Below are 6,936 nucleotides of genomic sequence, written 5' to 3' on the forward strand. Positions count from 1 at the left end.
CTGAATGGATTCTGTGTGAATATCCACTCTGTGCCAATGTACTTTAGAACTTTCTTTTTCTGACATACCCCGCCTCACACCCCACCCCCCACCCCCCTCCATCCCCCATCCCCAGAGTAGTGGAGTCATAGTGCAGTATAACAAATAGGTGGGACTCTCCAATAGGGGAAATAATTTCTTTGAGTAACCTTTCCTGAATAAGATAATGATCTAAAATAATAAACAGGGCCAGGCCTGGATACAAAAAATATTTGACAATACCAGGATTTATATCCTTAACATAGATTTAATGGCAAGACAGGAAAGTGAAGAAAATAGTCGCTTGTCCCTGTGCATGGACCTTAACAACAAGATAAGCTAAATAGGTTTACTTACCTTCTCTGATTCATAATAATTTTGGATGGAAAATCGTAAGCGTGTGCTCGCGTTCCCAATGGTTTTATTGTTCCCTGGATTTGGACAAGGTCCCATTTATAGCACATCTATAGTTGCTCTAACAAGGTAAAGGTGATGGTGGAGTAGTTGTTTCTTGCTAAGCCACTTCAGAAGACATTTAGAGTCAAGCACACAGTATGAGATTGGAGTTACACTTGGCCAGACCAGGTAGGGGTGTCAGCTTCCCATCCCTGAAGGAGACTAGTGAACCAGTTGGGTCTATTCAACAATCTGGCAGCTTTCATGGTTGGTACAAGCCAACAAATTACCAGATACGTTGAATTCAATTTCCCAACTTGCCATGATGGAATTTGAATACTTATGTGGTTTTCTCCCCAGTTGGCAGATTAGCAGCAGAATGGCAATACCATATGATTCTACTGCTAAACCACAGCAATTTCCTCTCACGGTCTTCATTTCTTCTGTCATGAAAACCATACCTTCCAAAATGAGACATATTAACTTCGTCATATGGAACACTAATTTTAAACTGTTACTGGACTGGAAAAAAAATGACTTGGTTGAAAAGACCACTGAAACATGGCTGCACATTTTGCACTCTAAAAGACAGTTGAATAAGAGAGACAATGGAACTGCTCACTGATTCAATTAACAGAGATTGATCCGGGCAGCAGTGATGATCCACATCTTGTCTGTGTAAGAGACAGCACTGCACTCCGCCCCCGCCCCCCCACCACATGACTAGCCTGCTGACCAACTTGGAGTTAATTGAATTGTGCTCACAGAACAGTTGGAAAAGAGACTGCAATTTGAAGACAACAGGGAAGGAAGGTCTCTCCCTGTCTCCCCCTCCCTCTCTCAGGAAGTTCCAGGGATCCACGGAAGCCACTCAAACCTCAAGAGAGAAGACTCCTACAGCTAAACAAGTTTGAAAGTGCACTGGGCCCCAACGAGAACTGCAAAACAACTGCAATCAAAGACTTTACATCAAACCCAAAAGCCAGTAACTGAACTCCAGCTATTACTTTAAACCTTTCCCATCCTTTCTACTCCTTTGTCTCTATTTGCATGTGTGTTTATCGTGTATGCATGTTAGTGTGGTCGCATCGCGTATTTTTAGTAGTTTTAACCAAATTAGAGTTTTAAGGTTAATAAACTTACACCTTTCCTGTTTAAATCTAAGAAAAGCTGTCTGCTTGATTTCTTTGCTATTACAATTAGAGAGCGGTGAACAAGGATTCACTGAGGGGGAAGCTAAAAACACAGTGTTTTAAAAATTAAAGCCTGTTACGGCCAAACCAGGAAGAGGCTGAGAGGAGAGCCCTAGACCCCCGTCCTCATCTGGTCGTAACACTTACGAAGGGCAGGTTTGGAGCAGTAACACCACTTCTCATAGGTGATGAAGGGAAGAAAGGGAAATACTGTTTTGGTACAGCCTTTAAATCACTTTTCTACTAGAATGGCTGAAGCATCAGCAGCCTTGTGGGAAGTCTGCAGCTGGAATTGCTCCCAGATTCTTGGGTGGTTCGCTCAAGGTCCTTCTCCTGAAGTTAGGGCCAGAAGGCTAAGATCGTTGGGAACTGAGGACAGATTGTCCCATAAGAAGGGGTGTAAAGAAGTGGTAGAAGCAGTCAGTGCTTTCTGACCTGCAGAATACCATCAGGTCTGTGACAGTCTGGGAGGTTTCTGCAGTACCAAGACACTAAGAACAGCTTCTAAGATAAACTAATGGCTTCTGGACAGGCAGTTAACAGTGCTGGCATCAACATTTTGAACAGAACATATTTACAGGGTTTCCAAGAACTGTTTGAGACTCTTTGGTCTGTACTGACAGTGGCCAGTAGATCTTCTGAGACAATGCCCTGCATCACTGGACTGCAAGGAGTAAGCACAGCTGTCATTGTCACTCCAGGCAGTGATATTAAAGCCTTAAAGCCTTAACATCCAATAACCATACATGAGGCCGTTTCAGAAAGGGACCCAACATCACTTGCCATAGCAAAAGAAAGGCTGCCAGAAGCTAGTCAATCTGGGACAGAAGCTTCCCAGAGAAGAGTCACGTGAATCCCACAAGGCTCAAGGGGGACCATCCCAGCTGCCCAACTCTCAATCTCATCTCATTGAGGGAGAACCTCACCTGAGAAATAGACTAAGAGAACAAGAAAATAAGTTTGTAGGTACAAATGGGAAGCCATGATCTTGAGATAGTTGCAGTCAGGGTGATTGGAATTTTTGGCACCTTTTGGGGAATTGAAGAAAATGTTGTGCTGTGAAGTACCCATAGCTTGTGTGCAATCAGTTCTGACTTCATTTCTGTCTATTCTTTAAACCTTTGCAGGTTGGTAAGGGTTCTATATAATGATAAAACTTGGCAGAAATCTTAGACATTGATGGACTTTGTGAGAGCGTAGGGTATGAGCAGATAAATGACTTTTTTGTGAATGAATCACTATTGTTTAAAAACAACAACAACTCTGATTTATGTAACACTGGCAAAAAGTTGCATCCCCCTTTCTTTCACTGCTGGCTGTCCTGTCTCACATCCTTTCCTCCCTGTGCACTCTCCTCATGCTGTTCTATTCCTCTCTCAGTTGAAACCTTAGTGGAGTCATCAGTCAAGACTGCAGGGATAAACGTGATCACCAACCAACTATTCAGATACATAAGTCATCAGGACTGACATGGTGGATTGTCACGATGGAAGTATCATGGCTGCTTCTGCGGTATCTGATATTGACATACAGGTAAGGTAATTGACATTGTTCAGTAGCTGGACATTAATAGAATAAAGGCCTTTCCTACTCATAAAATTAAGGAGGTTGGCATAGAATGCCTTGAGTATTACATGTGTTCTGACAATGGCTCCTTACTGTTTGAGGTTGCCCTTTGCCCTTTGAGAACTCTGTAGAGGTGGATAGCTCACTTTGAGTGTCTTCCAACAATGGGAAGGATAAAAATTGGACAGTCCTCCTAAATAAAGCACATGTTTGATGTAGTAGTGAACAGTTGTCTGAATAGTATGGCAAAGGTCACACGCTGCTGCCAAGAAGGATCCAGATACAAAGATATTAAAAGTATTGTCGGGATTGACTGGTACAGACAATGCTGTTCTCCTGATGGAAGTGGGCTGCTGGTGTTCAGTCAGTAGTTGGCATAATTCCCAATTAACCTCTAAGGGAAAGAGAAGCCTTCGGCACCACTGACTATCAGGAAAGTCTAAGTAATACCTTTCTAATCATTAGACCCTGCTGAGTGGGTATAAGAGCCTAGGGAAGAAATACCTTCTGCCATGCCTGATTATGAAAGCCTCTAATCTAGCTTCTTCCATGTCCTCATCTTCCTCCTCTCCATAGAATAAGCATTGAGGCACACCCAATGAGAAATCCATGTTCCAGAACTTTGAGCAGAGCTGAGCAAAACTAACAGCAAAAGTCCTGATTGAAGCACTAAAGTACTAAAGAGATCAATTTGCAGGCGGAGTATCCATTGTCAGCAGCCACACATCAAATGGCCTCCTCAACGTGGTATCCCCCGGAATACCCCCCAGCAGCCCCGACAACCACTAAAAATGATAAGAAATAGAAGCAGGAGTAGGCCCTTCATCCCCTTGAGCCTGCTCCACCATTCAATAAGATCATGGCTAATCTTCTACCTTAACTCCATCTTTCCGCACTATCCCCATATTCGCTTAGTGTCCAAAAATCAATCAATCTTAATTTTGTACATACTCCGTGACTGAATATCCACAGCCCTCTGGGGTAGAGAATTCCAAAGATTCTCAACCCCCCCAAGTGAAGAGGTTTCTCCTCATCTCAGTCCTAAATGGCCAACCCCTTATCTAGAGGCCAATTACTTTAAGAGGTTTGGGATGTTTGGGGAAAATGGGTCTCAGAGATCAGCCAGAAACACATTGGCTGCAAAATTCATTGGGGATTTAGCCTTTAAACACAAGAAAGACCAAAGAGAGACACTAATCTTAAAGGGTACTTTATTTGGAAGGACGATTTAGATGAAATGGTGTTAAGGAGATAGTAATTAAGAATACATTTTACCCTGTTTGCCACCTCAAATCTTCCCCAAACTTGGTAATTCAGCGAGAAATTCAAGCCATAGCCCCTGGATTGTTAATAGAGCGCCACATCCTCTAATATGTAGCAATACAAAAGATGAAAAGCTATACCCAATATGTTGTAAAATAACTATTTTCTTCTTGCAATAAACATACATATATTTCCTAACACATGACTGGGCAGAATCTTCCAGGCCCATGGCAGCGCGTTAGGAGACGAGGCTGGGAGGAAACTTGGGAAACAGCACGTCTGATCATCTATCCGACGCAATCCGAGCAGTTGTGACAGAGACCGGGTCAATGCAGCAACAGCCACCCACCTGGCAGCAATGGGTAGCCAGTTAGGCCTGTTAAGGGGCCAATTGGGTGCAAGCTTATGGAGCCCGAGAGGTAAATAGAGGCAGCCTCCCAGCAGCAGCCAGGGGGCCATTGGCGCCTCCTCTTAGTCACCTCAGCACGGAACCACTGGGATGAGAGGGTCACAGCTGATCCCCCACGCTATCCTGTGGAGAGGCTCCCCATCTACACTGATGGCCTGAATGATTTTTAACATTTCAGAATGGGAGAGTGCCTCCATTTTGAGGCGTCCTCATGGTCCCCTACATGCTTCAGCAGCGCCCACCTCTCCAGGTGGGGCTGCCAGCCAGACATCGCTTCAGGCCCTCTGATTGGGCCTCCCACCTTGGGAATCTGCCCACTGTCCCTAATTGGACGGCGAACACAGAGGCGGTCTCTATAATTCGTCGCCTCCCGTAACATCGCCACACTGTGCGGCCAGTTGACACCATCGGGATCCGAACCCACATTTGTACCCGACAGCAGAAAAATTTCAAAGTCATTAAGATGCTGCCCTTAATGTGCACTTCGAGAATTAAATTCAGATAAATATAACACAGCTGATGTATTATAAAGGCCACAATTAAAACTGTAGCTTCCCTCTTTTTTTCTGGCCTGGCTGACAGTCTAGCAGTTTCTTGTGTTCTCAGTGACATGCAGGAAACTTTCTTCACTCTGCAGTCATGGAACTACATTTATTACATCAAAGCAATTTCATGCTGGTGTGATTCTGGGATTTGATGCACTCTTATCTGTTTTCCCTGAGTTGTATTACGGGGCTAACATAACTGAGATGCATTAAACAATTTGCCCTCTTTCATCTTATCCATATTATGCTCTCCTTGGACATGGTGGGGGTAGAAAATCTTTTTGGGCATTTGCTCAAATAGGGAACTAGCACACAGGCCACATGGTTCTTGCTTAGGCTCCGCTTGATAGTAACTGATAATCAGGTGGAGACTATAATGGGTGCTACTGCCCAAGTCAGGTTTCTACACCTGGCATTCTAGTTTGGTCTAAAAGGCAATGTGGCACTCCCACAACACTGCATCAAGTATTGTATATACTTCAGCACACAAGCACGATGTTGCCCTGTTGGAGGAAATGAGAGCACATAGCGGGCTGGAGTTTACAGGCTCCCCTGAGACGGGGTCAGAGGTGGGAGGGCCCACAGAATCGTGAGCGGAGGTGGGGAGCGGAGGACTCGTCTCCGTGTGATTGTGCCGGGGCGGGATAAGCCGGCGATAGCCTATTAACAGCCATTTAAGGGCTTCTTCCCCCTATCGCTGGGATTTAACCAGTGGCAGGGGGCTGCCTCCGCCATGCTTGGAGGGTGCCTTGCAATACAGTCTTGTGGGAATGGATGTCCCTCCTCCTTGGGCAATCTGTGGCCGATTGGGGGCCCCCACTGGCAAAACCTCCGCCCCCATGGACCCCCCTTGCCCTCATGCCTACACACCTCAATCCCCCCTTGGACAGCCTTCTGTACCGGCCCCAGCTACCCTGCCTCACTTACCTGAGGTCTGGGGTTCCAGCACTCGGCCTCGATCCAAGGACTCTGCAGTACTGGCAGCGGCCACCCCTCCCAGTGGCACTGCAATTCTGCTGAGCTGCTGGCTCTTTGATTGGCTGACAGCTCTTGGAGGTGGGATCCTCGTCTTTAAATGGACGAAGGTCCCGGTGCCGGAAACTTCGCTTCCGGAACCACGGCGCATCATGCCGGAGGGGCGGGGGGGGGGAGGTGGTGTTCAAAAAGGCTGAGCCGGGGATCCCACTGCTTTTTCAACCCGGCGTCAGAAGCCCCACGGGCTGCACAAAACCCAGCCCAGCATGTGCAACCTATTTTACCCAGTGTTCAATCTGCTTGTCAATCAGGGACATGTTACTAACAATAGACAGCATTTCAAAATGTTACAATATTTTGGTATCATAACATGCCCTGTATTCTGGGATATTGTGTTAGTCCCAGTCATAGTAATGAAGCTAACTCAACTCCAGTGATTATCCATGAGTCTCTTTGGAGGCACAACAGCCAGATAGCAGAACAATTTTGGCATTGTGAGCTACTATTTGTATAAGAAGCCTGCGTCAATCCTCGGGTTTTGAGATAGGGAGAACCTGTTGCCACTGGTAGG

Source organism: Heterodontus francisci, chromosome 11 (assembly GCF_036365525.1).
Source record: "Heterodontus francisci isolate sHetFra1 chromosome 11, sHetFra1.hap1, whole genome shotgun sequence".
Lineage (NCBI taxonomy): Eukaryota > Metazoa > Chordata > Chondrichthyes > Heterodontiformes > Heterodontidae > Heterodontus > Heterodontus francisci.